The sequence below is a fragment of the Petaurus breviceps genome, unplaced genomic scaffold, assembly GCF_028583685.1.
Source record: "Petaurus breviceps papuanus isolate PSGF00001 unplaced genomic scaffold, PetGlider_PUasm1.0 490, whole genome shotgun sequence".
NCBI classification, from domain to species: domain Eukaryota; kingdom Metazoa; phylum Chordata; class Mammalia; order Diprotodontia; family Petauridae; genus Petaurus; species Petaurus breviceps.
The window spans coordinates 17,145,834-17,167,644 of NW_027186352.1; the positions used below are offsets into that span (position 1 = coordinate 17,145,834).

At 38.4% G+C, this 21,811-nt stretch overlaps 1 protein-coding gene across 1 annotated transcript in view; it reads right to left on the reverse strand.

Moving 5' to 3' along the window:
• LOC138172037 (protocadherin-15-like) overlaps positions 1-21,811 on the reverse strand; it is a 2,287,527-nt gene that overhangs the window by 904,535 nt on the left and 1,361,181 nt on the right. The window lies entirely within an intron of this gene.

Genomic DNA, 21,811 nt, shown 5'->3' on the forward strand with positions numbered 1-21,811 from the left:
TTCTCAGTAAATGCTAATTTCTTGGAAATTGTATATAATTTTTCTCCACTGACAAGGTATACCAACGTGAGTAGATTAGAATCCCAAGGTGCCCATAGTTGGAAAGAATTCAAGTTTGACTTTGCCTCTGAATTTCAATCTCTAGTTAACCATCTGTGTTTATATATAGGCATATTGAGGCTGTAAGTTTGAATTCTTCTTGAATATTGTATCTTCTGAATTTTCAGGTCTCCCCCTCTCCCATTCTGCTCTCTGTTATCTGTCTCTATATTTCTCTGTATCTGTCTTTGTTTCTCTCTCATTAATGTAATTGAACTGAAGTGGTAGATTTAAAACTATATTATTAATAATTAAGCCTTTTATGAAATAACACTAATAGAATTGCCCTCAAAAGTTCTAATCTAACTGTCTCACTTTCTAGATAAGGAAACTGACATCTGTAAAGGTGGAGAAACTTAGAGAATAAAACGTTGATGTCAGGCTCTCTAGGCTCCAGGTACAGTGCTTGTTTCAGTGGGCCGTTCTGCTGTTATGTACTGAGACTCTGGTTCCTAAACATTCTAAGTTAAACGCTAAACTAGAGACATTCTTTCTTTCATGGAAGATACAAATATATCTGTATATTTATTTTTTCCCAAGAATACTAAACCTCTGAAATGCTCAAACAGATAAGTGATCATATTGATTTGGGAGTTCCTTTACATGATGCAGGTCTCAACCCTTCCATGCCTGCTTATGCCAGGCAAATTCTGTCCGTGATTTCCCCTAAGATCATCTTGGGGGGGAAGGCATCCCATATAGTAAAGCCCTTCCTGATTCTTTCCTGAAACCTAGGACACAACATAACATTGAACCATTCTCACTGTCCATTTATCATTTGTTTCCTTCAAGAACATGCTTTCATGATAAATTACATCACTGCCCTTATTTTTCTAATATTTGAGTCTGTATAAGACAACTGGATTATGAGCATAACTTCTCTGGATCTCCACTGTTTTCTCTTAAAGAATATTAATGTTTTTAAAGAAAACCCACAATTGTTCAGTATTCAGTATACATCAACATTTGTTTTCAAAAAATTTTTAATCTTACAAAAGTAGTAACATCAACTTAACCTCATTACTTAAGAAAAAATTAACATAGGCAAAAGGGAAAACAAAGAGGCTGAAGGGAAATTTCCATCTATATTGAAGCCTGTGACTTTACTGAGAGTATCACAAAACATGGAAAACAAAAATCAAAGGCCTCTGTATAAAGCTATTAAATGGTCCCTCTCAAGCGTTAGTTGCACTTCAATACCATGGCTATGTTGGGACTGGGAGAATGCAGGGATTTGTTGGAACCCGCTTGAACCGCTGATTGTTAAATTTTCAGTGTGGACACTTACCTTGGACATCAGAAATCCGGGTTTGATTGTTGTTTTGTTAATTATTTAGACTTGAGAAACAGATGAGAAAATACAAATGCAGGTTAAAGCAGAGTGCAGAGCCTTTTTTTCAATATTCACCACTACACTGCTGGGTTTCCTGAACCAAAGGGATGTCTGGACTCAGGATATCTGCCCAACTCATTGACCTCTGTTACTCAAGTGCCAAGTCTACCCATGAGTACTTGTGATTCCTGCTGAGTCACTGGCATCTACCACCACCTATCAGTGTCCTCCATCAGATAAGGCGTCATGGAAGAAGCAATGTTGTCTCAAAGGTGGCTCACTCAGACTGAATTGATTTCCTCTTTGGTTTAAGTTGAGCTTCCCAGGGTCTTCGAATTAGAGTTGGGCATGACCTCAGGAGCCACTAGTCTAAACCAGGATTACAGATGAGGAAAATGGTGCCTAGAAGGGTCAAGAGAAGTGGCCAAAGTCCCTTATGAAATGTCACACCTGGTTTGTAAATCTAGTATTGTTTGCAATGAAACATGTTGTCTCTAACACCAAGCCTGCTGCCATGACTTATCATGGGCAGAAAATCCTGTGCCACAATTTGTTGTGAACCCTTGAATACAGGTTCCTTTCTGGAAAGCTTCTCCTAACCACGTGTTTGTTCACTATGTTGCTCCATCAAAGTCCTACTCTGAGTTCTCTCTGTCATGGAGGCAATTATATATTTTATGAGGCAATATTCAAGAACATGGTTGTGGCATATGAATGTAATGGAATACTATTGTGCTGTAAGAAATGATGAGCAAGTGGATTTCAGAAAAAAACCTGGAAAGACTTATGTGAACTGATGCTCAGTAAAATGAGCAGGAACAGGAGAAAAAATGTACACAGTAACAGCCCCATTGTTCAGTGACTGACTTTGATAGATTTAGTTCTTCTCAGCAATTCAAGGACCTAAGACAACTCCAAAAGACTTGTAATGGAAAATGTCATCCATATCCAGAGAAAGAACTATGGATTCTGAATGCAGATTGAAGCAGATTAATTGCTCTTTTTTTGTTGTTATTTTTTATTGTGGTTCCTCCAATTCATTCAAATTCTTCTATACAACTTGACTAATGTGAAAATATGTTTAATAAGAATGTATATGCAGAACTTATATCAGATTGCTGTAGAGCTTATATCAGATTGCATGCTGTCTTGGGAAGGGGTGAGGGGAAGGAGGCAGAGAAAATTTAAAACTCAAAAGCCTATTGCAGCGAATGTCAAAAACTAGAAATAGGGGGTAGAGCCAAGATGGTAGAGTAAAAGCAGGAACTTGTCTGAGATCCCTTTCCAACCACCTCCAACCTGTAAAAAATTACTCTAAATAAATTGTACAGCTACAGAACCCACAAAGTAACAGAGAGAAATAAATCTTCTGCTGAAGGCAGCCTGGCAGGGTGACAGAAAGGATCTATCACAGTCCCACATGAGCCACGCCAGACTCATGGCCCAGACTGGCCAGAGTGGAATTCAGGAGAGTGAATCACCAGCAGATGTGATGGTTTCCAGACTTCTCAACCCATAAACACCAAAGATAATGTAAAAAGTCAGCAGGGAACTCTCTTGGAACTGGGTGAGAGAAGAGTGTGGTCAGGCCCCTGCCCCTGGGGTGGCACAGATGGCGGCCCAGAGGCTGCAACTGCTGCCGCATGGCTGTCTCCGGAGCTCCTGGCATTCAGATCATAGGGTGACCAAGTGGCCATTCAGAGGATAATCACTCTTGATTTGAATTGCTTGGATCTAGGTAACTGTCTTGGGTGGTGATCCTGGGGTGAGGAATACCAGTGTGCCAGAACTTGTGGTGGCTGTAGAGGGGTAACCCCACTCATAGTTCTGACAACAGCTCTGCCAACTGCAAAAACCCAAGTAATTTGAGACACAGGTCTCTTCACTCTGAAAGCAGGGTTCTACCATGGCAAAGAGCTCAAAAGTCAAGTAATTGGCTGGCAAGAGGGTCAATCAGAGGAAGCACAATCAGACCACAGAATGTTTGGGGACAAAAAGGATCAAAGTATGGAACCAGAAGAAGACACCAAAGTCAGAACTCCTGCATCAAAAGCTTCCAAGAAAATATGAAATGGTTGCATGCCATGGGGAAGCTGAAGAAGGATTTTGAAAATCAGATAAAAGAAGTAGAGGAAAAATTGGGAACATAAATAAGAATTATGCAAGAAAATTATGAAATGAGAGTCAACAGCCTGACTGAGGAAAATAACACCTTAAAAAATAGACTAATTCGGATGGCAAAAGAGGCTCAAAAAGGCAATGAGCAGAAGAATGCCTTAAAAAGCCAAATTTGCCAGATGGAAAAGGAATCTCAAAAGCTCCTTGAACAGAATCTTTCTTTCAGAATTAAATTGGAGCAAATGGAAGCTAGTGACTTTATGAGAAATCAAGATAATATTAAACAGATCCAAACAAATGAAAAAATAGAAGGCAATGTGAAATATCTCATTGAGAAAACCACTGACCTGGAAAGTGGATCCAGGAGAGATCATTTAAAAATTATTGGACTACCTGAAAGCCATGATCAAAAAAGGAGCCTAGAAATCATCTTTCAAGAAATTCTCAATATTCTAGAACTAGAGGGCAAAATAGAAATTGAAAGAATTCACTGATCGCCTCTTGAAAAAGACCCTAAAAGAAAACTCCTAAGAATATTAGAACCAAATTCCAGAGTTCCCAGGTCAAGCAGAAAACATAAGCAGTAAGGAAGAAACAATTTGAGTATTGTGGAAACACAATCAGGATAACAAAAGATTCTAGCAGCTTCTACATTAAGGTTTTGAAGGGCTTGGAATATTATATTCTGGAAGTCAAAGGAGCTAGGATTAAAACCAAGAATCACCTACCCAGCAAAACTGAGTATAATGCTTTAGGGGAAAATATAGTCATTCATTGAACTAGAGGACTTTCATGCAATCTTGATGTAAAAAACCTTAGCTGAAAAGAAAATTTGACTTTCATATACAAGAAGGAAGAGAAGTGTGAGAAGGCAAACAGGAAAAAGATTTCATAAGGACTTTATTAAAATTGAACTATTTACATTCCTACATGGAAAAAATGATAGTCACTCTTGAGACTTTTATCAGCATTAGGATAGTTGAAAGGAACATATATATATATATATGTTAATATATGTGTATATATACATACATATATGTATATATAGGAGGGTGTATGTGTGTATAAATATATATGTGATTGTATATATGTGTACATGTATACATAGACAGAGGGCACAGGATGAGTTGAATATGAAGGGATGATATCTAAAAAATAAAATTAAGAGGTAAGAGAGGAATATGTTGGGAGGAGGAAAATAAAGATGGAATAGGGTAAATTATCTCATATAAAAGAGGCAAGAAAAAACTGTTACAATGGAGGGGAAGAGCAGGAAAGTGAAAGGGAATGGTTCAACCTTACTCTCATTTAATTTGGCTTAAGGAGTGAGCAACATACACACTCAAGTGGGTATTTTACTCTACAGGAATCAAGGGGATAAGTGGTGGGATGACAGAAAGGAGGGCAGATGGGTGGAGAGGGTAGTTAGAAGCAAACACTTTTGAAAAGTGACAGGGTCAAAATAGAAAATAGAATAAGTGGGGGGTGGGATAGGATGGAGGGAAATAGAGTTAGTCTCTTACAATATAACTACTATAAAAATGTTTTGCATATAACTACACATGTATAACCTATATTGAATTACTTATCTTCCCAGTGGTGGTGGGTGAGGAGGGAAGAAGGGAAAGAATCTGGAAATCAAATTTTTAAAAACAAATGTTTAAAAAAAGAAAGAAAACTAGAAATAAAGTCATTAAATTTTTTTAAAAGTACCTGTTAGGTCCTATTAAGTAATTTATTTCATGAGCATTAATTAGGCACCTACTCTGTGTCAGGTACAATGCTATGTGTTGTAGATACAAAGATACTCATCATGGGTAGCTGGGTGGTGCAGTGAATAGGGCACTGGCCCTGGAGTCAGGAGAACCTGCGTTCAAATACGGCCTCAGACTTGACACATTTATTGATCATATGACTTTGGGAAAGTCACTTAATCCCAATTGCCCTTCAAAACCAAAAATAAAATAAACAAAATAAAAAACAAAGATATTCATCAAAATGACATTTGCTTGAGAGGAGCTCCCATGGTATGGCGAAGACAATGTTGACAAATATACAAGAAAACAAACAAACAATAAAAGGAAACACAAACTTTACTTTTAATTGATTTTTTTTTTTTTTGCCTTTTGGAGTGCAGTTGGGCTTAAGCAACTTGTCCAAGGTTACATGGCTAGTTTCTTTTGTGTGGGTATTAAGTGTCTGAGGCCGGAACCAAACCTGAGTCCTCCTGACTCTGGGGTTGGCAATTTACTCACTGTGCCACCTAGGCCCCCCCCACACACACAATTTAATTGATTTTTAAGAAAAAAATTTCTAAATTTGGATTTGAGAAAATGGCTCTAATTATAAGATATATACAAAGCATTTTTTTAAAAATTGAGGATGGGGAACATTAGCTGCTAATAGGGTAGATTGTGGAAGGAGATCAGTAAAGACCTCATCCAAGAGAAGTCAGGAGCTGATCCTGGAAGGAACCTATAGGTTCTAAGGGCAAAGGTGGAGGAAGAGGGCATTCCATGTGTGGGAAACATGTTGTGCAAAAGCATAGAGGCTGGAGATGAAAAATGTCTATCAAAATAGACTACGCAGCCTTTGAATTGTGATCATGCAGAAGGCCATGGCAATAGTACAAGGGAGCAGTGTTGGGGACCTGATTTGTTAGTAGAGAGGAGCAGATGAATACAAGACTCTACAATTTATCAAATAGCTGCCAGTCTACATTGGTGGTTGGAATGACATACCAATGAAATCACAGATCCTCATCTCCCATCTCCCCCTCCCCCAATCTCACAATCCCCTAAGAAGGAAAAGTGCTACTAAACTCATCAGTTTCCAAATAGTCTTGTTTCATTTATACCAGGCACAGGAGAAAAACACCAAATATCCTTCCAAGTAAAAAAAAAAAAAAGGAAAGTTAAATGAAATTAAAAAAAAATCCGCATAACTTCAGCCATTCATATATGTATACATATATATGTGTATATATATATATGTGTGTGTGAGTGTGTGTATTTATGTATTTATTTCTTTTACTAAAATAACATATGTTTAATAACTTTTTAAAGTTAGTAGAGTATAAAAATTAAATACCTTGAATTTTTATATATTCTTATTTGCAATTATTTTATAATGATTTCAAGTTGTGATGCTATCCCTATTCTTTTTTTTAATAAGAATATTTTCTATATCAAGATATTCAATTAAAAATTATGAAACAGGATGTTGATTAACAGATCATTAATTCCATCTACTTTGAAATCAGTAATATTGATGGGAAATGCTAATTGGAAGATTTGGTGATTTTTGTATTTTGTAGCTTCAGTTTCCATGACTATTCTCTTTTATTTTTTCCCTCAAGTTCTTCCATATTTTCATACACTTCCCCTCTCTTTCTTCTTCTTCTTAAATTAAATTTTATGTTTATTTTTTATTTATGGCATTCATTTCCACAAGATATTGAGTTACAAATTTTCTCCCTGTCGTTCCCCTACCCACCACCCCAAAACAGTGATCCCACTTCATACCCCTCCTCCAATCTGCTGTCTCCTATATCCTTCCCCATTCCCCCTCCAACTTTCCAGTGGGGCAAGATTGATCTCTATACCCCAGTGCCTATATATCTTGTTTCCCAATTATATGTAAAAATAATAATAATAATATATTTTTTTAACATTTGATTTTAAAACTTTGAATTCCAGATTCTTTCCCTTCCTCCCTCATCACCCACCCTTACTGGGGAAATAAGCAATTCAATATAGGTTGTACGTGCATAGCTATGCAAAACATTTCCATAGTGGATATACTGTGAAAGACTTGATAATATTTTCCTCTGTCCTATCCCCACCTCCCCCCTTGTTTTGTTCTCTACTTTGACTACGTCCCTTTTCAAAAGTATGTGCTTCCAAGTTTCCTCCCCCCCCACAAACTGCCCTCCCCTCCATCATCCCCTCTCTAATTACCTTCCCCCCTACTCTTCTATAGGGTGAGATGCCCTATTTAGTGTGTATGTCATTCTCTCCCTAAGCCAAATTCAATGAGTGTAAGGTTGACTCATTCCCTTTTGCCTTCCTGTTCTTCCCCTCCATTGCAACCATTTACTCTTGCATCTTCTATATGAGAGTTTACCCCATTCTGTGTCTCCCCATCTCCTATCATTATATTCCACTCTTACCTCTCAATTTCACCTTTTAAGTATCATCCCTTCCTATTCAATTGTCCTGTGTCCTCTGTCTATGTATAACTGTACACATATAACCTCAGCCGTTCTTACCAGGTGAAGCTCAGAGTTTGGCTACCTACAATGAGGGGAAAAGAGGCCAACTGGTCCACTGTGGTTTGATTTGACTTGAAATAGCCCAGGGTCCTTCCCTTCTTCCGTGCAATAAAAGGAGTCCACCCTGTGTCTGTACCAGCAGGGGTCTCTCACAGGAAATATGCCATGGCTATTCCCTGGGAATGACTCCACCAGCCTTGATGTGAATCATGCCACCTACTAGCCCCTGACTGCCAGAATGCCACTGGGAGTTAGCAAAAGGTCCAGCTGTCACTTAGCTGTGTTCCATATGCATTGTGATGCTATTGACAAGCTATCACGGTTTACATTGAGTATGCAAATCATTTTTCTTGCTACTCTATCTTTTGGGATCTCATTACTGATGCCCATTACTGAAAGGGCCAGTACTCCCTTATTAGTAGCAGGCTAGGTCTGAGGCAGACAAAACCAGAGGGGACCCTCTGCTAAGACAACTTACATTTTGGAAAAACTGTCTACTGGAGACCTCCCTGAGCAAAGAAACTCACAAAGACATTTCCATTTCTCAGCTTGCACTAGTTCGGTAAAAGAAAGAGGACCAGGTTACAGTAGTGACTTTACCACTGACTTGGGATTTGCACTGGGAGTCATTTTATCATAAAATCAGAGATTCAGAGAAGGAAGGGAGCTGCAAATTCATCTCATCTGACTCTCCTTTCACAGATGAGGAAACTGAGACTTAGGGAGTTTTGATGACTTCCTTAAGGTACTAAAGGTAGTGAAAAAATTAGTCTTTGAGCATCAGATCCAGTGTTCTTTCCACAGACAGTTACCAGAGCTGGGATACAAATTAGATTCTCCCATGGCAGCTTCAACATTCTTTCCTCTCAGGATTTTTCCCCACATGATTCTGAGCAAGACCCTTTACCTTTGGGCGTCTCCAGTTCTCAAGAGCAGCTGGGCCTAGATAGTCTGCTACATGTCTCATATTCCTACATTCTGTGATTGTCTTCTTGGCATACTAATTTTAGGTAACTCATAGGGTATCTTGTTTCTGAACATTGGCTGTGCCCTGTGCTCTGAATCAGATGATCATACCCATGAAAGGATGAGGAGGGAGATAAGTAGGATGAGGCACATCTGGGCTTAGGGCAGGAGAAGGAGAAGCATGATGTACCCAACAGAATGGTAGGTCAGATGTGGATGGAAAAGTATGAACAGTCTGATTGTGGTGGGATCAGATTTGACCCCCAATCAAATGAAGAGAATGCTGGATTTGGGGTCAGGGAGCCTTGGTTGAATTCCAGGCTCCACTACTTACTAGCTATGTGACTGGTAAGTCGCTCAACCTGTCTGTACCCTAAATTCTTTAGCTTTCAAATAAAGAGGTCTGACTGTATGATTGCTAAAATTTCTTCTACATCAAAATAAATCAGCATATGATTCTTTCTCCCGTATTCCTGTTCATCAGAGGACCATTCACTCAGTCAACCAGATCTTCTTTTTTTGGTTTTTGGAGGGCAATTGGGGTTACATGACTTGCCCAAAGTCACATGACCTAGCCGCCCCCATGAAAAATCACCCAGATTTTCAATTTCAAATTTGTTGACCTCTCCTTCTTTCTTATTTCTATCAACCTCTCTATGCTAGTCACTGTTGTGAAGCCCTTTCGCGTACTTCTACAAAGACTACCCTCCTTATAACCCTTTCATGCCATCGCTACTGCTACAAGAAGCCCAGGCTCTTAAAACAGCTTCTTAGATGTTGTCTCTCCTTCAATTACCCCTAGTTCCAATCCATCCTGCATGTAACTTCCTCATTCCATTCTTTAATTAAGCACCCTCATTGTTCCCTCCTAATTACAACCTCCTAATTACAACAATAAAGTCCAAAGTCCTTAGCCTTCCATGAATTACCTTTTCAGTCTTCTTTTCCGTTATTCCCCTGATGACCTCTGCTCCTGCTGAACAGATTTGTGTAATCACCCTTCTTTAACCCTGTCTTATGGTAAGCTCAGCTGTAAGTGTTTTCAGTGACCATGTAAGCCAGCTCCCTTAATTGGATACAACTGTTTTTTTTGTTTTTTTGTTTTTTTTTTTCTTCTGTTCTCATTCTTCTCTCCAGTTTCTATGCCTTTGGTAATGCTGAGCATTATGCATGGAGTGGATGTCTTCTTCATTTCACCTGGACCTGTTCAAGCTCCTCCCATTTTTCAAGGCCCAGCTCAGGACATCCCCTCCTCCATGTAGCCTTCCCTTCTTAAAACTTCCCCTCATGCCAGGCCTGGGTATGTCCTTTGTGAGCTTTTCAATATTGCAATGAAGTCACCTGAGCAGACATCTTTGCCTCCTATCAGATTATAAACTGAGAGCCAGATCCGTGCCACAGCTAACTTTTCATTCTAATACATTGTGGTTGCTGTAGAGTTTTTTTTTCAGTCATGTGTGACTCTTTGTGGGTTTTCTTGGCAAAGATGCCGTAGAGCACCTTGCCATTTCCTTCTCCAGCTCATTTTACAAATGAGAAAATGCATATATCCAAAGGATAGACTGGAAGAAGGAGCAGGGCTCCACTCTTATACCTGGAGACTTGGGTTTCTGGCCTCTCTGCTCGGCTATATTTACCATGCTCCTAGGAATCCTTTGTTAACTTGTCTTAAAATGTTTTTGTAAGATTCACCTTATGAAAAGTGAACGTACAAATAAAAAAGGATATATGCATAGATAAATATTCTGGAATACTTCAAGGAATTGATAACCTCATTTATGAAGGGTTTCTCTTCAACAGGGCAGATCACAGTCCATCCCTGCTGAATCTTAGATGTTTTCTTGTAAGTTCCCCAATGGCGGCCCAGTCAACTTGCTAAGGGCCTTTCTCTAGATCTCTTGAACTAGAGATACCAGTGGAGTATACAAACTGGGTGCTGGTTATCTCCTGCTCCACACTCATACTTTTAAACATAACAGGCTTTGCACTGTCTCAGCTGCAACCTGGGGAAAAGGTAGACTGAGAAACTATGACAATGAACCACTGTATAAATAAAGACGTTTTCTCTTCTTAGCTGATAATGTGCTGTGATAGTAATGGAATATAAAGATCCCCCTGTATTGGCTTGGTTTTCAAATTGATTGTGTTAAAACCAGAGCTTGTTAATCCCACCTGTGGGATGGACTTGTTGATGTGAAAAGAGAGTCCTTAACTGGAAGGAGCTGGTGACGTAGATTTGGAGAGGCAGAAGAACTTTTTGGAAGCAGCACCCTCGTGGAAGCAGAGAGAGACCTAGAGGATTACTGAGGACCACTTTGAATCACCCTGGACTTTTGAGACCTGCCCCCAGAGCTGCCAAGGACTGAGGAGACATGGCTGTTTTGCTGGTACTTCGTCTGTCTGTTTTGATGTTGTTTTGCCAGATTTGTCCACTGGTGAAAGACAGTCCTGTTGAAGAAGTCCTGGAACATGGCTGTTGGCTAAGAGCTCCTGAGACTGTCCTGCAGACAGAGAGTGAATACTGTCCACTGGTGAAGGACAGTGCTGTTGTTGCATGGGTCTGGGAACCTTTCTGTTGGTTCAGAGCTACTGAGACCGTCCTGCAGACAGAGAGTGAATACTGTCCACTGGTGAAGGACAGTGCTGTTGTTGCAGGGGTCTGGGAACCTTGCTGTTGGTTCAGAAGCCCTGAAGAAGGATTTTCTTGTTGTATGTTTACAGAAATCCTGGGGGAAGGTTTTGCTAATGTTTTCAGGGGTTCTAGGACTGTTCTGCAGACAGAGGATGAATCAATGAAAAGACTGGCAATGTATCTTGTGGCCTTGCTAAGCCTTGTTTCCCCAGGAACTAAGATTGCTGAGAACTTGATGAAGAATAGACCTCCATTTGGGTATTAAGTGCTGTGCTTAAACTTGATGTAACTCTGGGGTAGATTCAATTGTGATCCAGGGGTGGGGAACTTTTGACCTTTTTGTGTTCTATGGTTGAAAAATGAATGTACTTTACTTATGGTTGGAAACTAATGTCCATTTGAGAAGAGGGGTTTTGTAATGGACTAAATGAAGGTACAGCCTAGGGGTGGAGTAGTATTTAGAACAGGGACTTTGTAATTGATTGAATGAATGGAAGGTCCTGGGGTGGGGTAGTACTTGGAGATTATTTAATCACACTTCGTAAATTCTGTATTTTGAATGATGTCATCATATTTTGATCTTCTCTGTTCTTAATTTGTCACTGAATAAAATGGAGAGCACCTATGCTGGTATTCTGAACCTTGGGAAGTTGCCTTTGCTTGGCATTATATTACATGTGCCAAAGACGGCTCACTACCACCAATCATTTCTCCATCACCCTGTATGAGTGTCTCAACCAGGAGAATGAAGGGACAAAGATAGGCCATGGGCCTCTGATTTCATTCATGGAAGGAACTATTGAATGAGGAAGATCTCCCTACATTGCAGGTTACAGGTTCTTGGTTATTCATAATCTTAGAGAATTATCTAGTCACATCAAGACATTAAGAAACTTGCACAGGGCCTCACAGCCATTTGGGGTTAGACATGAAGTTTGATTATAGTTCTACTTGACTCTGAGGTCAGGTCTCTATCTGATAATCTACGCTGTCTTTGAACTAGGAAAACACAGAAAACAAAAATGTGCTGCACTATTCAGAAAGAAATTCATACCTCTGACCATGAGTATTCTCCCTTTGGCACTCTACATTGAAAATATGCAAGACTGGAGGTTTGAAGGCTAGGTATTGGGTTTTCCAATTATCCCTCCCCCAACACAAATCACAGCCTTCCTAATTAAAACAATAGCAATGACAGCATGGAAAGCAGACAGTTTCTACGTGGTAATTCAGTGATAACTTGTACTCAAAGGACAAAAATGTCTCTGAAAGACAAGAACATGAGAATCAATTTTTGACTTCAGAGATGATTGGAGGAAAGGAAAATTTGATGTCCTTGCATCAATAAGAGTTTACAGGTATATTCTGATCTCATAGACTTTAGCACGAAAAAGGAAACTACATCAAGACCTGGGTCTATCTCTCCCTCTCCCCACTCCCTCCTCCCTCCACTGTTCATAGGAAATTTTAATTAATTTCACAAGGACAAGTTCATCAAACACAGAATCTCATGATGAATTTCCTTTGTTCATTTATGTTAAACTTTGTGTCAAAAAGGAAATTCATTTGTGTGGCATAATGCTTGATTTACAGAGCCAGGTCTTGCCAGTGCATCCAAGGCTAGAATGAAACAGCTGGTGAAGCCAAATATTGGTGTCTCCTGGGGCCATTTACATCCTTACTACACAAGTACCTGCTGGGCCTCTGTTCTAGAATCTCTACACTGGTCATAATGCCTGTTTTGCAGCTTTTATAAACATTGTAAAGCAATTAGAATTAACATAGTTCTTTTCATCCCCAAATCAAGAAAATTAATTAATGTCATGTCTGTTTGGGAGGCTGGGTTGACATTTCACAGAATCACAGGATATCGGCTAGGAGAAAGACTTCAGGGGCCACCTAGGCCAAACTTTCTTTGACCGAAATGCACTTCTGCAACATGCAGCTACTATTTTAATACGTCCTCGGATGCTGAACTCACTCACTGTCATGTGAGGCAGCCCCTTCCCATTTTGGACAGCTCTATCTTTTGAAAAGTGTTGGTTTGTTTGTTTTGGAAGATTTGGGTGCTTGTTATCCTCACATCAAGATTACTTTTTGGTTTGCAACTTCCAACCATAACCCCTTTCTTGCTATTTGGAGCCAAGCAGAAAAAAAGTCAAATCCCTCTTCAGCAAGACAGTCTTTCAGCCCATTGAAGAAAGTGAAGGCATTTCTTCTTTAAGCTAAATTTTCTTAATTTTTCAAAAAAAATCATTTCATGACATGACCTTAAAGGCAAGTCCTCTGAAGCTTCCTGAGAATGCCCACTTTGGAATTTTACCTCTACTGTTTGGTCTTCTAATGGCAAACATTTCCTTGAGCAGTCCCCTTTTTAAAAAAGTCCTGCACTCCATTTCCATGGGTTCTCTATCTTCTTTCCAAGCTGGCTTAATCAAAACACATGTGAACATTATTCTAGTGTAATGTTTTCTACCCCACAGTAGAAACAGGTGCAAGTTAATCATCCTTCAAAATAACCCAAACAAGCACAAAGTTGTGCTATGTATTAATAGGGGCTCTCCTTTCCACTAAGGTTCACATCATTTAGCTTGCTTTTGATGCTTTGATGCATATGCAGTGATATGGGCACTCTCTTCAATGTTATAGGTTACAGCCCTTCCAAATTTCCTTAACATGCATGACTATTCATCTCCTTCCATGCATTTCTTACAATGGATCCAACTGAGATATTAGAGATATTCCTTTAGCTCTCTTCATATTGTGAGGACATCAATGTAGTATATATCACGTGTCAGTTCTTCCTTCCTCTGACAATATAGCCTGCCGATTTCTTCTTTCGTTGATACACATACTTCTGATAATAATAATAATAAGCATTAGGGGCGGCCAGGTAGCACAGCGAGTAAGAGCACCGGCTCCAGTGTTGAGAAGACCTGGAGATCGAATCCCGGGCTCAGACACTTAGCACCCACCTAGAAATACCTGGCCGTGTAACCTTGAGCAAGTTACTTAACCCCAATTGCTTAGGGGTGGCCAGGTGGCTCAGCAAGTAAGAGCACTGGCTCCACTGTCGGGATGACCTTGATCAAATCCGGGCTCAGATACTCAGCACCACACCCAGAAATAACTGGCTGTGTAACCTTGAGCAAGTTACTTAACCCCGATTGCTTTAAAAATAATAATAATAATAATAAGTATTTACATAGCACTTTAAGGTGTTAAAAATTCTTGACAAATGTCTTGTATCCTTATAACTCTGGTAGGTCACATGGTATTATTGTTCCAATTTAACACATGAGAAATCTAAAGTTGAGTGTCTAAGGCTGGACTAGAAGCCAGGTCTACTTGACTACAAGTCTAGAACTCTATCCATTGCGACTTAAGTTCCTGAAGAGTGAGGAGATCCTTTATGTGTTTTTTTTTTTCTGAACAACTTCTCATTACTAATGTCTGTCGCCCACACATGTGCCTTTATATCACCTGTAATTCTTCTTCTAATTTGATTGCTTTAACCATGTTAGAGAATAGGCATTTTTATCCAAAGAATAATTATGACTACTTTAAAACTTGAGACATCCAATTATTTGCTTTCCGATACATCATTACTTAGGAACTATATCAGTGAATAACCCATGGCATTGTTCAAAACCGATAGACTCATTAGATGCCTACTCTTTCCTAAATACCGAGGTAAATAAATATGAACACTATGTTTCAGCCAACTCCACTACTCTGAAAGGGAATTTCCAGTTGAGCATGTTTACAACTTGTGAAATATTGATGGAGCTAAAATTAGAAGATGACAACTAACTTGGAGAGAGTAAAAATAAACAAGAATCCAGATAGCTCCAAAAGAGACGAAAGCCAAAACAGTCCTGGAGGAGAAAGAAAAAGAAAGCCAGTCGTGCAGGATATGTTGTTTTCCATGAAATTAGTTTGTGTTTTCCTTCATGATAATTTGTATTTTTCATCTTTATATATTGTACAATAGGATCTAAGGCCTTTGAAGTGATAGATTTTTCTTTCTTTCTTTCTTGCTTTTTTTTTGGGGTAAGGTCTAGAATAGTACCTTGTACAGTTATCCCTTCCACATCACAGGGGTTAGGTAACTGACTCCCCTGTGATATGGGAAATCCATGTAACATATTTTGGCCCTCCCTTCAGACCATAGAAGAAGTCTGAGTTATTACAGTATCAGAAGATAAAATGTATTGACATTGTACAATAATATATACATGCATACATATATATATATATATATATATATATATAGTATGTATTTCTGAGTTTTTTAAATTTCTCTATTTTGTCTGCTGGTCTTAGCTTGTCATCTATAGGTTCTTCAAATGCTCCCCAATTTCTCATTTAATTTCTTATGCCAACCTGCAATATATTAAAACCATGAAGGGATAACTGAATGTAGTAGGCACAAAACACATGTTCATTTAAGAGAAGGATGAATCAATAAATTAATGAATGAAAGAATGAATCAATATTAGAATTAGGATTTATGAATTGGTAAAAAAAATCAAACTTCCTCAAAGTTTATATGTGAATAACTGATATGTTGATTACTACTTCCTGTCTGAAAGCAATGTATAAAAGAAAAATCCTCCTCCTGAAAGCCTACGTCCAAATAGAATCTGTTTTCACAGGTTTTAGATTATCGTGCAAAGTGTACATAATTTATGCCAGGAACAATCACCACTTATTTCTTATTTATACAGAATAACTGTGTTTAGCAATGCTTAGGAGTATGTAATTAAAACTTACTCTGCTTTCTACAGACATTTGCCAATCAGCTATCTATTTCACCTGCTTCATCAAACATGAAGCAGCCATGCTCCTCCTTTCCCCAATGACTGGTGATTGTTTGGTCGCTTCTCAGCATTACATATAATGAGGTCCTTTTGATGGGTTGAAATCCAGGAATGTATGTCAAGGGATTAAAAATAAAGAAAACCATGACTTGGAGGTAGAAAGACAATATGATTATGATAAAGGTGTTTTCCTTCAAAGCAATATATCTGCATCTATCTCTTTGTTCTCTATGTATCTGTCTAGATCTGTATCTATCTCTATCCATCCATCCATCCATGCATCCATCCATCCATCCATCCATCCATCCATCCATCCATCCATCCATCCATCCATCCATCCATCCATCCATCCATCTATCTATCCATCCATCCATCCATCCATCCATCCATCCATCTATCTATCTATCCATCTATCTGAAACTTAAGACTAGTGAATGTCACTGGGCTTAGTGATTAGAATCACAAAATCAGAGAATTTTAGATTTGGAAGAGACCTCACTAGCCATCTATTTAAGAAATCCCATATGAACATATCTGGCATGTGATCATCACACCTCTTCTTGAAGCCCTCCCATAAGAGTGGACCGACTACTTCTAAGTCAACCCAGAGTATCTGGTGGCAGTTCTGATAGAAAGTTTTATGGATTTAAGCTTAAATTTCTTCCTTTGTTACTTCTTCCCATTATTCTTAATTGTGCTTTCTAAGGAAAAGCAGAAGTATAATCATTCTTACTCATGACAGAGCTTGAAATCTGTAAAGATAGCTATACCATGTACACTCTCACTTCTTTCAGGCTTCTACTTTTCATGATAAAATTCCCCAGTGTCTTCCCCTGCTTCTCATATATAGTGGACCATAGGTCCTTCACCATCCACTTAGGTTCACTTTTTTTCTTCAACTCTGGCACTACAAACTGACTAAAATGTTCCATATGTTATTCAACTAGTTCAGAGAACAAAAGCACCCTTACCTTATTAGTTCTCAAAGAAATGAATCTTATAACAAACCAAAAAAGCGTTAGTTTTTCTAAGTGCCATCACACACTGATGATTCAAAATGAGCTTGCATGCCACAAAACCCCAAGATCTTCTTCATGCAACTTGCTGCCTAGCTATATGTTCTCCCCACCCATCATTTATTTACAAAGGTAGTTTTTAACCCATGTGTAAGACTACATTTATGTCCATTAGTTTTCATGGGATTGGGTTGAAGTTCCAGAAATTGGACTAGGTTGATAAAAAAAAAGAGTTGACTGCTTTCTCAAGAGGGACCTTTCTTTCCAGGTTCTTCCCCTGGACTTGGATTGAGAATGGTTTGTGTGGGCCAAGAAGACTCATTGGTAAAATGTAGTCACTTAGATGTTAAGAATGAAGAGACTGAACCATGTCCAATGAGGTCTATTGTATCCTACTGTACACACTGAAGGTATATCTTCAGTGACTAATAAAGAGGTCCAATGTAGATCCAATCTAACCTCAGGTGGGGTGTAACCTATTTGGAAAAAAAAAGTTTTTGATTCCAATGGACTTGAAGATGAACTTGGGTAAATGTATATCCCCTTAGAAGAAGGTTTATATCTTCAACTTTATTTGACTCTGGATTTTACAGCATACCTATATTACAGATTCAAAGACTTTCCAGATAGAGAGAGATGAATTGAAAGAAAGATGGAAACACACACACACATATACATATATACATGCATACATATATATATATATATAAACATTCACACATATCAACTGAAAATCATATTTCCTAATGTAGGAGGGTCTGAGTTATCTCCTTAGTTGATGAAATATTGATTTATCTTACAGATAGTGCCAGATTTGTGACTCAAAACAGATAATGGTTTTAAAATCTCTTGGAATTAATGGTGTGAATCTCTTACTGACACCCCAGGGATAATAGCCATATTTATTTTTTTATCAGCCTTTGTGGTCATCTAGACCAGACTCCTAGGAATCACTAAGGACAATTATTATGTATAAATAAAACTTATGTTGTGATTGCTTCTGGCATAAATTATGTATGCTTTATCTGGCAAATTAAAACCTATAAAGAGATCTTGTCTGGTCTTATATTTTCAATAGGATACTTTATTTTCCTCCTTTTATAGATGAGGAAACTAAAGTTCATACAGAATAAATTAATTACCTTGGTTTATAAAGGTAAATAAGCATTTGAGGGGAGATTTGAACCCAGGTCCTCTGAATACAGAGTCAGGTTTCTCTTTGCTATGATGGCATTGCCCAAAGTCCAATTAACAAACTCCTACAAGACTTGCTGAAATCCCTATTCTGGGATCTGATAAGGCAAAAGCTGAAGGTATCACTTTCTCTTCCTTGCATCCTTAATGTGTAATCTATATTGTGCCAGCTGGAAAATCTGCCTTGCTTGGAATGTTTCCTAGCCCTGGATTAATAACAACACTGGTAAGGTGAATACCACCACCTTTATTCTAATATAATCTTAGAACTTTGGAACTTTAGGACTCTTAGAATCATTTCTGCACTTGTAATTATGAAAAATCTGGGCTTTAACTCCTGGTGCTAACAATCATATGAGAAAAAAAATATAATATTTTCAGTCTACTTTACAGACTATTATAAAAAATTGCTTTTTAAACTTAAAGCTTTATAAAAATTGATGATGATGATATAGGCTAAATTCCTCTCATACAAATGGGGAAACTGAGTTATAGTGGCTAAATGACTGTAATGCCAAGCAAAGGCAACTTCCCAAGGTTCAAAATACCAGCATAGGTGCTTTCCATTTTATTCAGTGACAAATTAAGAACAGAGAGAATCACCATATAGCATAATTCAAAATACAGCATTTAACAAGTATTTTTCAATAATCTCCAAGTACTACCCGACCCCTGGACATTACATTCATTTAATCAATCACAAAGTCCCTCTTATAAATACTACTCCACCCCTAGACTGTACATTCATTTAGTCCATCACAAAACCCCTGTTCTCAAATGGAGATTAGTTTCCAATCATAAGTACATTCATTTGTTCAATCACAGAGCACAAAAAGGTCAAAAGTTCACCACCCTTGGATCACAATTGAATCTACCCCAGAGTTACAACAAGCTTAAGCACAGCATTTAATACCCAAATGGAGGTCTTTTCTTCAACTTGACACAAGGCAAGTTCTCAGCAATCTTTGTTCCTGGGGAGACAAAGCTTAGCAAGATACATTGTCAATGTCTTCATTGATTCCTTCTCTGTCTTCAGAACAGTCCTAGGGCCCCTGAAAACATTAGCAAAACCCCCTTCCAGGATTTCTGTAAACATACAACAAGAAAATCCTTCTTCAGGGCTTATGAACCAACAGCAAGGTTCCGAGACCTCTGCAACAACAGCACTGTCCTTCACCAGTGGACCGAATTCACTCTGTCTGCAGAACAGTCTCTCCAGCTCTGAACTAACAGCAAAGTTCTAAGCCTTCTGCAACAACAGGACTGTCTTTCATCAGTGGACAGATCTGGCAAAACAACATCAAAACAGACAGACAAAGTAACAGCATAACAGCCATGTCTCCTCAGTCCTTGGCAGCTCTGGGTGGCAGCTCTCAAAAGTCCTGGGTAATTCAAAGCAGCCTTCAGCTATCCTCTCCGTCTCTCTCTTCCTCCAAGGTGCTGCTTCCAAAAAGTTCTTCTGCCTCTCTCTTTTCTTGTGTCTCTCTAAATTTACGTCACCAGCTCCTCTCAGTTCAGCCCTCTCTTTTCACGTCAACAAGTCCATCCCACAAGTGGGATTCACAAGCTCTGGGTTTTAACACAATCAAACCAAAATGAAGCCAATACAGGGGGATCTTTAAATTCCATTACTATTACAATGACTTAGGTCATTCACATAACTTTTTAAAGAGTGCTACATCACATTGACTACTTTTCCATCTGATCTCTTATTGACGTCCTTACACCAGAATGTTGAGTGTTGTTTAGAGTTTAAGCTCCTTGAGAGAAAGGACAGTTTCATTAGTGCTTCTGCATCAATATCACCTACCATAGCACCTGACACATACTTGTTGTTTCATTGTTTCAGTAATGTCTGACTCTTCAACACCCCATTTTGGGGTTTTCTTGGCAAAGTTACTGTAAGGGTTTGCCATTTCTTTCTCTGCTTCATTTTACAGATGAGGAAACTGAGGCAAACAGGGTTAAGTGATTTATTTAGAATAACACAATTAGTATATATTTGAGTCTGGATTTGAAATTGTGAAGATAATTCTTCCTGACTACAGGCCTAGCATTCTATCCACTATGGCAACTAGCTGCCACATAATAGGAGTTTAATAAATATTTAATAAATGTGTTAAATGCAATTAAATATAATTGAATATCATTAGTATATGACATAGATGAGTCAAGTATATACCCACAAGACAGACTGAAAAATCGAATCAGAAAGGTATACTCCTTTACTCATAGTCAATAGTAGTCAATAACAGAACCAGTACAGAAATCTAGGCTGACAGGGGGCCTAGTTAATTGAAAACCACCATAAACATTGAAATGAAAGACCATACCTTCAGCAGTTAATATCCCTCTCTCTCTGTTGATACATCTGTCAATTAAGCTTTTCCAGACAACCCAAATTATTGACGATATATTTGATGTTGGCAAAAAAAAAAAAAATATGTTGAATCCACCCTCGTCAAAACAGGCCATTATCAGGAAAGCTCCCTCACAAGAGACTAAAGTGTCATAATTTACATCCTAAGTAATTCAGGTGCCCAATTTAAGGAGAAAATACCATCTTCCATTTCCTCTGTGAGCAAGTTCAGAGCTACAACTCTGCAAATTAGGATAAGCTTGGCATAACCTTTACATAAGCTGAATCATACTACAATTGTTCTCTGTTGAAAATAGTCAAGAAAAGGATGGTGCAAGCTATTTCTAGCCCCTCCTCTAATGGCGTGGAGACAGGCCATTAAAAAAAGAAGGAAAAAATACATTGTCCGGGAAGATGGTGAACTTTCTCTTGCATTGATGAAAAAAGAAAAATTTCCCAAACCGCCAACTACCACATCTAACTGGACTTGAACACTGAGGAAAAGACTCAAATTTTAATTAACTAAGAACATTCATTCACTTCTGGTTCAGAAAAATCAGATGTAGGAAGAAGCTGAAAAGGTGACTATTTACACTATATTATGTCATCACAGAATGAGAACTGTAAGAGACCTTAGCAATCATTCATACCAGGCGTTCTGAAGATTTTTGATTTTGTATATTTCAAAGCTTTTGAGCAGTTCAGTGAAGATTATGAACTCCTTTCCACCAAAATATTTTTAAATGCATAAAATAAAGTACATGGATTATATAGGAAATGAATTATAATGAAATACAATTTTCCCAATATGTAAGCACCAATATCATGAGCTTCAGTTAAAGAAGCACAGAGTTAAATTTAAGCACACCCTATCACCATTTAAAAGAGAAAGAAATGATACAGAGGGGGTAGAAGGAGTTTATCCAAGATTTCAATAGATCCTGGAGTAAATCTAAAGTATTATAACTTTCCAAAACGAGTTCTTTCTGTTGTACTCC